Source organism: Oryctolagus cuniculus, chromosome 14 (genome assembly GCF_964237555.1).
Source record: "Oryctolagus cuniculus chromosome 14, mOryCun1.1, whole genome shotgun sequence".
NCBI lineage: Eukaryota > Metazoa > Chordata > Mammalia > Lagomorpha > Leporidae > Oryctolagus > Oryctolagus cuniculus.
This window is the reverse complement of record NC_091445.1, coordinates 56,628,068-56,637,862: the sequence shown is the minus strand read 5'-3', so window position 1 is coordinate 56,637,862 and position 9,795 is coordinate 56,628,068. Positions and strand designations below refer to the sequence as shown.

The 9,795-nt window shown below is 39.2% G+C and overlaps 1 pseudogene; it reads right to left on the bottom strand.

Moving 5' to 3' along the window:
* Nucleotides 1-1,219: 1,219 nt before the first annotated feature.
* On the bottom strand, nt 1,220-1,889 carry LOC100348834 (hypoxanthine-guanine phosphoribosyltransferase pseudogene; annotated as a pseudogene).
* Between the last annotated feature and the right edge of the window lie 7,906 nt (nt 1,890-9,795).

The following is a 9,795-nucleotide window of genomic DNA, read 5'->3' as shown; positions in this document are numbered from 1 at the left end:
TACCTGAATGTTATTTACATTGATGATTATCCAATCAGTAGTAAATATAATAATTTTAGGATAATCTTCTAGATACTGAATTTACTAGCTCAGAGCAATTTCTTATTGACAAACCAGTACTATAGTCTTACATTTTTCAGCAGTGTTCTCCTGAACAGTTCTCTACAAATCATTCCCCTCTCCATTCAAAAATTCATCTGAATGGGCCACTTTTTTTTGTGATTGTGAGCTTTGATCAGAAGTGAAGAGAATCCCAAAATTTGAGGGAGAGACAGTAGTGGTAGATACTAGAAATTTTAGTGTGAGAAATCTGTTCTAAAATGTATAATCAATCACCATTTAATACTTTGTAAATTATTGAATTGCATTGAAAAAGAATTGTTGACAAAGATTCACGGGAAATAATCTGAACACGTGGGACAATATAATCAGTATTAATGAAGCACCAATAAATGAATTTTAGGGGACAGGTTTATTCAGCAGAAGGAAACCTCTTAGATGCTCTATATGATGTGAAACTGCTTTTCTTCTCTTCTAAACACATGGCGATATAATTAGTAATATTCAATCACTCTGTTCTTCCCTGAATATATAAAAATCACAATGCCAATTAAAAAACAAGTATATATTTTCTTTAAATGTTTCTTATAGATATAACTTTAGTATTTCCATCCCATATCAGTGTGATTTAAGATAATTCCATTTATTTATTTATTTTTGACAGGCAGAGTGGACAGTGAGAGAGACAAGGAGAAAGGTCTTCCTTTACCATTGGTTTACCCTCCAATGGCCACTGCAGCCGGCGCACTGCGCTGATCCGAAGCCAGGAACCAGGTGTTTCTCCTGATCTCCCATGCGGGTGCAGGGCCCAAGTACTTGGGCCATCCTCCACTGCACTCCCGGGCTATAGCAGAGAGCCGGACAGGAAGAGGAGCAACCGGGTCAGAATCTGGCACCCCAACCGGGACTAGAACCCGGGGTGCTGGCGCCACAGGTGGAGGATTAGCCGATTGAGCCATGACACCGGGCAAGATAATTTTTAATTCATAGGTTTAACAGTTGCTTAACGATCTACCCAAAGGGAACTGGCATTCTATAGGCTCATAGTGCAAACAGAGAGTTTAGGAATGCAGCAAGTGACACTTCCAAAATACACAACAGATTTAAAAAGAAAAACATATAAGGTACATGCAAAAAGCTTGATTTAGGCACAGGGTCATCAAATTAGAACATTTGATAATTTTGCTGGTAATGTCATTGAGACTTCTGATGTTTCCAAACTCAACTTGAACTTTCTTCTTAGGCTTTGTATTTTTGCTTTTACAGCTTCACTTATGACACAAACATGGTTCAAATCCCTGAAGTATTCATTGTAGTCAGGGCATATACTACAACAAACTTGTCTAGAATTTCAAAAGTCTGGCCTCTATTCAGCACTTTGAGGGGTGTGTGGCACTAGCATCCTTGTGACTTTCACCGTCCTTGGACTATAACTGCTTGACCAAGGAAAGCAAGGTCTGCATTGTTTTGCCAGTGTCAGTCATGTCTCAATTATCAAGGCGTCTTTTCCAGTTGATGTTGAGAGCTCATCTCCACCAATGGCTTTTATGTCCCCTGTTGACTGCTCATTATACTAGCTCTTCACTCTGATCTACAGTCAGAGGAATGGATCTATCACTATTTCTATGCAGTGCTTGAATTCAATCCAACAAATAGTCCTTCAGCACACAGAAGGCTACCATGCAATAGCCTCTCATTTCCAATATCACATTTGGCTCAAGCCTTTTGGTCCTGTCCATATTTTGTCCAAGAGGAATACACACACTTGTCAAATCCTCAGGCAGATGATTAGGCATAGAAATAAAGCCAGGTTTGTCATCACTAATCATAGTGCTGGGGCTCTCTCTCACTGCAATGGGGCAGCCATGACAGTGGTTAGAGGAGGAAGAGGCCAGTAATGCAGAGCAGAAGAGGAGGTGGAGGCCAATCAATTTCTAATTTTGAACAAAGAGTTGGGGGATGAGAAACACAAGATGGATCAGGAAGAATTGTTTCACTTACTCTGTTTATGGGAAGCAAAGAAGGACAGATTTCTTTTAATTTTGAAAATTGTGGTTTATTAATTTTAGAGGTTGTTTAAATTATATTTTATAACAGTTTGCAAATTTATTTATGATTTCTTTTTAAAATTGTTTTATTTATAAAGTGAACAAATACAAATGATAATAATAAAGAGGAGGAGGCAGCCAAGGGGGAGAATTTCTCCTGGAAGGAAATCACGAGTAAGAAATGAAGTGTTAACTGTAAACTAAGAAGTAGAAGGGATTCCCCTCAAAAGAAAAGAACATGAAAGAATAAGAAGGATTGTACTTCCTTGGAAAATGTCATGAGCTTCACAGATCACTTTTATTTGCATCAGTTAAGTTAACATAAGAATAATACAACTGTGAGAGTAACTTACAGATTTTATTACAAAGAAAAGATTGAGTTTCTTCCTGGGCCAAAAATACTGTCTTTCCTATCACATTAAAAATGTACTTTTGCAGGGGCAGGAGCAGGGGCAGTATTGTGCTGAAGCTGGTTAAACTGCTACCTGGGATGCCAGAAACCCATATGAGCACTAGTTTTAGTCTCGGCTGCTCTGCTTCCCATCCAGCTCACTGCTAATGCGCCTGGTAAAGTGATGGAAGATGGCCTGACTGCTAGTGCTCATGCCTCCAATGTGGGAGACCTAGATATAGTTTCAAGCTATTGACTTTGGCCTGGCCCAGCCCCTGTTGTTGCAGCCATTCTGGGGAATGAGCCAGCGGATGGAAAATCTCCCTCTCACTGTGTATATGTCTGTCTCTTCTCTTTGTAACTGTGCCTTTCAAATAAATAAATATTTTAAAAAATGTACTTGTCGATGGACTTTTTTTTTTTTAATTTATTTGACAGCTAGAGTTATACAGCGAGACAGAGAGACAGAGAGAAAGGTCTTCCTTCCATTGGTTCACCCCCTAAATGGCCGCCACAGATGGCGCTCTGTGCCAATCCGAAGCCAGGAGGCAGGTGCTTCCTCCTGTTCTCCCACAAGGGTGCAGGCGCCCAAGGACTTGGGCCATCTTCCACTGCCTTCCCGGGCCACAGCAGAGAGCCAGACTGGAAGAGGAGCAACTGGGACTAGAACCCGATGCCCACAGGGGATTCCGGCGCTGTAAGCGGAGGATTAACCAAGTGAGACACAGCGCAGGCCCCATGCGGATGGACATTTTGATCTAGCTGTTGTTTGGCATACACACGTCCAATTTTGGAATGCCTGGAATTGAGTCCCACCTGTGTTTCTGATTGAACTTTTTGTTAATTTGCAGCCTGGGAAGCTCAATAAGATAGCCCAAGTACTTGAGTCTCTTCCACCCACATGGGAGACCCTGATGTAACTCCTGGCTCTATGATTTGGTCTGACCCAGTCCTGACTGCTTCATGCAGTTGAGAAATGAACCAGCAGATGGAAGCTCGCTCTCTCTCTCTGTTGCTCTGTTGCTTTGTCTCACTCTCTCCCTTGTCTTTCAAATACATAAAAATTAATAAACTTTAAAAATGTACTTGGAGGGTTGTGTACAAGTATATCATAATATTGAGTGTGTGAAAAGAGGAATGCAAAACAGGAAAGGCGATAAAAAGTAGGGGCATGAATGTAGGTGAATAATTTTATTGCTTTTTTAAACATTACCTATTCCAAAGTAAAATTTTAAAAGGTGTGTTATAAAATTACAGAAAAATCATAAGCATGCATGTCATTAGATACATATGAAAGAAGAACAGATATGTTTGAGTGGATTGAAGAATCAGATAATAGTATTTCAGGTCTGCAGTGAAGATGGCTAGCAAATCTGAATCCCTTAGACTTTGTTCCTAGATTTCCTATTTGAGTAGTCTTTTCATTCTACATTCCCATTTTGCTTTTAAATATAAATGTTATCTCTAAAGCATATTAGATTCTTAAACATTAGAATAAAATTAAATAAAATTTTCCATGATTTTTGAATTTCAGGTGTATTTATTATATGAAAATGTTTGGGCCGCATTGTGGTGTGGCAAGGTAAAGCTGCTTCCTACAATGCCAGCATCCCATATGGGTACTGGTTTGTGTTTTGGTAGCTCCACTTCTGATCCACCTCCCTCCTAATGGTCTGGGAAAAGCGGCAAAAGATTGCCTGTGGGGAGCAACTTGGACTAGACTAAGTTACTGGAATTAAGACTTATTCTATGCATCTGCTCTCCCACAATATGGCGCTGAGAAGGGAGAAACAGCTTCTACAAAGCTGCCTCCAGTTCAACAATAAACTGTAGGACCTGCTCCTGATTGGAGGAGAGCAGTGTACTCGGCGTGTGGGTAGCAGAGTTGGGATTGGTGGAAGAGGACTATAAAGGAGGAGAGAGACAACATGCACCAGGAACATCTAAGAGGAATATCTATCTGAAGGAACACCTGTGCAGCCCCCAAGAGAGCCGGCCGGCGGTGTGCCGCTCCCCCGCGGAAGTAGGGAAAAGTGGCTAGGGGGAACTGCCCTTCCACGGAGGTGGAAGGGTCGGTAGCCAACCCGGGAAGAACCAGCAGCAAACCCGGGAAGGGCCGAGCAGACAAAAGAACAGCGCAGGGTCCTGTGTCGTTCCTCCACAAAGATGGGGAGCGACAATTGCCTAAGTGTTTGGACCCCTGCTACCCATGTGGGAGACCTAGAAGAAGCTCCTGGATTCTTGTTTTAGCCTGATCGAGTCCTGGCTTTTGCAGCCATCTGGGGAGTGAACCAGAGGGTGGAAGATTCTCTCTCTCTCTCTCTCTCTCTCTCTCTCTCTCTTCTTCCCTCTCTCTTTCTCCTGCTCCCCCCAAACCCACTCTGACTTCCAAACAATTAAATAAATTTAAAAAAAAGAAAAGGAAATAAAATGTGAGGTACTAAATAAACAATGATTTTATTTTAAATTACATACTTTATATCTCTTCTACTTGAAGTTACTGTATCAAATTACAAGGGATGGAAAACTCATATTATGAAGAATCTAGTCTTGAATTTTCATGTTTTTTTGCACCAAATAATATATATTACTTATATAATATGTATAAAGGTTTATATATTTGAGAGGCAGAGTCACAAAGAGAAGGAGACACAGAGAGAGAGGTTTTCTATCTGCTGGTGCACTCTCCAGATGGCTACAATTGCCAGAGCTGGAATGATTCAAAGCAAGGAGTCAGGGGATTCTTCTGTGTCTCCCACAAGGGAGCAGGTATCTAGGCATTTAGGTCATCTTCCATTGCTTTACTAGGCCATCAGCAGGGACCTGGATCAGAAGTCAGACAGCCAGGACTTGAACTGGTGCCCATATAGGATGCTGGCACCATAGGCAGAGATTTAACCTACTATGCCACAAGGCCTGCCCCTAAACTTTTTTTAATTCAATTTTCTATGAAAATCTAGAATAACTTTTGTACTCTCAGCAGAAATGTCCACTAATGCTGTAGGAATTTTTATAAAATATTTATTTTTATATTAGAGGTAAAGCTACAGACAGAAAGAGGGAAAAACAGAGAGAAAGGTCTTCTATCTGCTGGTTCACTCTCCATTGGCCACAATGGCCAGAATTCAGCACACTGGAAGCCCAAAGCCAGGGGTTTCTTCTGGTCTCCCACCTGGGTGCAGAGGCTCAAGCTATTGGGCCATCTTCCAGTGCTTTCTTAGGCCATAGGAGACAGTTGAATCGGAAGGGAAGTAGCCAGGACATATACCAGTGCCCATATGGGATGTGGCAGTTTAACCCACTACGCCACAGCACTGGCCCTAATGCTATGAGAAGTATTGCCTAATCATTAATATTGCTAAATGATTGAACAAATTATTTCATTAATATACTGTAATCAATCTAACTACATTGTTTTAATTTCAGAGTGTTTTATTCATTTTAGCAACAGAAAATGATTAACACCACATAAATATTACTAATAGATGTAAAATTAAGATTCTGTCAGAAGCCACATGTATTTAGTATTTTTGATGGTAAATTTTATATGCCAACTTGAATGGGTCACTGTATCCAAAATTAATTTCATGTTGCTATGAAGGTGTTTTTTTAGATGAGAGTAACAGTTCAGTAGGCTTTGGGAACAGCAGATTACTCTTCACAATGTGAGAAGGCTTCATCTAATCAATGGAAGGCCTTGGGGGAAAAAAGAAACAAAAACAGGTCCCCCAAGGGAGAGGGAATACCTTCTCCAAACTGTCTAAGGGCTTGAGCTGCAACATCGAGTCATTTCTGGGACTACAGTCTGCCAGCCGATCCTGCAGATGTTGTACCTGCCAGACTTGCAGTCATGTGAACCAATTCTTGAAAATACATTTCTCTCTCTCTTTCGTATACATGTGTGTATATGTGTATGTCTATACGTGTAAACAGATGCATATACCTTCTATTGGTTCTGCTTCTCTGGAGAACTCTTTTATAGTGTCCATATATATAGATGAGAAAGACAAAAAGAAGGAGAGAGGGAAGGAATGAAAGAAGGAAAGAAGAAAGAAAGGAGAGAGAGAGAGAGACATGAGACAGAGAGAGCACTTGAAAAGAATTAGCATACATTTTATTTCAAATGGTTATATACTATATTTGAGTTGCTTATTTCTGTCTTGGATTTAAATGATTTGAAAATGCTGTATGCACACAAACAAATTAAATTAAGTCCACTTAATTTAGCCCACTGTTGACAACACAGGATGTTTTACTTTTTAAAATGCTGTGGCATATAAATGTGATTTATATTACTTTGAGTGATTATATGATCATTGAATTATCTGAAACTTCAACTTTGTTTAATTTGAAATATAAAAAAAAAAAAAAACCTTACTGAGAAGATGGAAGCTATTCCAACAGCACAGGGTTTTCTCAGAGCACATATTAAACTTGGGAAAAGAAAGTGAAGATTTGATAATAACTTAGACTTCTTGTCTGCAAACATTTTTTATATGAAATGTACACATTTGGTTGGCATAATTTTTCTCCTTGGTTAGGAAAACCTTGATTTTATTGCAGTGATTTTTAATAAAATATAAATGACTTTTAACTCCATTTAAGGAAAGGTAGGATATTTATGGGGAAAGGAGCTTTAGGATGGCCCAAGGGGAAATGTCATTACCTTCTCAAAAAGAATGGAAATGTCATTTTCCATTTAAAAAACATGATTATGGCTTCTCTGTGAAATTCAAAAAAGCCATTTATGGCAAGGGAAAACTTGACTTGATTAAGTGGCACCAGAGGTAGATGTACATCAAATCATAACTCTAGTGCCTACCAGAGAAATGTTCTTTGACGTCCAAGGAAGACAAGCCCCTTAATATCTCAATGCAATTTTTTCTTGTTTGTGAGTGGAAATGCACCACAAGGACCACAACATTAAACTCTGTCAATTCTTGAATTGCAATTGTCTGCATGAGTAAGCATCATTTTCTAATAAAAGCCAGAAAGCTGGTTTTCATTTGTAAACATGTTTCCTTTTGATGGAAAAAGTATGTACCTAAGAAGTGTGAACAGCCCTTGCAAACTCCACTCTTCTAGCTTTTAGATGTCTCAAGACTACACATTCATGGTGAGGAAGTCAATTAGTTTGATAAAACAGTGTGCTCAAATGAGTGCCTTTCACATCACATGCTCTGAATACATATCTGTTAAGTGAATTCATGAACAGATGCAACATTTTAACATATTCAAACTTTTGAGCATTTATTCAATTACACATGTTTTAATTCATTGTTGCCATTCAATTAATGCTCCCTTTATCTTCTGATTGTTGACTCCATCTAATATTTTCTTTAGGGAATATTATGTTAGGGATCTCCTTTGGCCAGTTATACTTATTGTAATATTAGCATTCAAAATGTTACTTAAGAAGAAGTAATTAGAGGCAAGTATAGTAATGAAGAGTTACTATGGTGGTTCATTTGAGAACCAAATTCAGTATGGAAAATTCCAGGATTGGGACAATAGAATAGTAAAACAAAGTTAAATGAGCCTTTGGTGCTAACCAAAAAGAAAAAAATGAACTGAGTGTGCCCTTTCATGTTTGAGAACATTTTTATGTGCTTGTGGAGAAAATACTGTACACATCAGATGGGTTGTGATCTTTTTCCTTTATGACTGATAAGATTCATTTCAACTAGCATACAAGGGGCTGGTTAGGGATTCATTGGTATGAGGGGTCCAGACTCTTTTTATAACACTACTATGTGTAGCTTCCATTCCACGGCCAGCAATGGTCTAAGGCAGCCATTCCAGTTCTACTCATATTGTTCATAATTCAACTATTCCAATGAGCTTGAGAAATAGTACCAAGAAAAGGTACAGTGCATGTATACCAGTCATCTCAATGAAGGCTTTTGACAGCTTCTGTACAACCCTCCTATGCACATATCATTCCTAAAAAAAGTGAATCATGAAACAACCATACTTGCGAAGAAGCCTAGAAAGTGATCTTCATTTTAGCTGTCCAAATGCTCAACTAAAATCTGTGTAAGTTCAGAAAAAGAAAGAGAGCATCACTTTCTTTGGGACAACTGTTTTCTGTTAATACCTTACTTAAAGATATCGATAATACATGTGTGAACAAAATTGTAAAGATTATTTATCAGTTTCCAAATTTTTTAACACGTGAGAGGCAGAGAGAGAGAGAAAGAGAGAGAGAGAGAGAAAGAACACTGCCATGTGCTAGTTCATGCTCCAAATGCCCACAATGGTCAGGAATTAGACCCAGCAGCCCATGTTTTCCATGTGAGTGGTAGGAACCCAATTTCATGAATCATTAATGTTCCCTCCCAGGGCCTGCCTTAGCAGAAATCTAAGTAAGGTGCAGGAGCTGGATATCAAACCGAGGTACTCTAATGGGACACAGGTATCGCAACCAGTGTGTTAAAGGCTAAGTCAAATGCCAGCCTCAAGTCTTTTTAAACCCCCTTTTCCCTCTCAGTGCATAGCAATATGTGTTAGTATTACTATATGCTCAAACATTCATTGAATTTCATTGACTTTTGTTTTTAATTTTAAAATAAAACAATATGATGAAAAATATCCAAAAAGTGCTAAGGTAATAAATGGAAATTGAGGCATTACTTCTTTGTATACCAAATCACTTTTTCCTATTTTTAAGAGGTATTTATTTATTTGAAAGGCAGAGTTATGGAGAGTGAAGGAGAAACAGACAGAGAGATCACCTATCCACTGGTTCGTTCCCTAAATGGCTGTTAACAGCCAGGTCTGGGCCAGGCTGAAGCCAGGAGCTACATCTGGGTCTCCCACATCAGGGCAGGGGTCCAAGTACTTGGGCAATCCTCTACTGCATTCCTAGGCCATTAGGAAGGAGCTGGATTAGAAGTGGAATAGCTGGTACTCAAAACGGCACCCATATGGTATGTCAGTGTCACAGGTGGTGACTGTTATGCCACAATGCGAGCCCTGCATTTTGTATTTTTAGTTGTCCGGTTGCTACTACTACACTCAAAATAATATACACATACTTATAAGACATGAGACGTTTATTCTTTAACACTAAGGCTGTTCTCATTATTCCAACAAAGTTCTCTCAATGATACTTAATTTTAATCCTTCTATTAATGCTATTGCCTATTGAATTTTCCAGGAAGCAGCCTCTGAGATGGAGATTAGTATGTGGGAAGTTTATTAGCTGATGTCCCCAAAGTCTGTTGAGGCTAGTAGAGAAAGGAAAGAGGAAGAAGAAAAAGTGTGTCATGGCCCTGACAGATGTCTCTGCAGCTC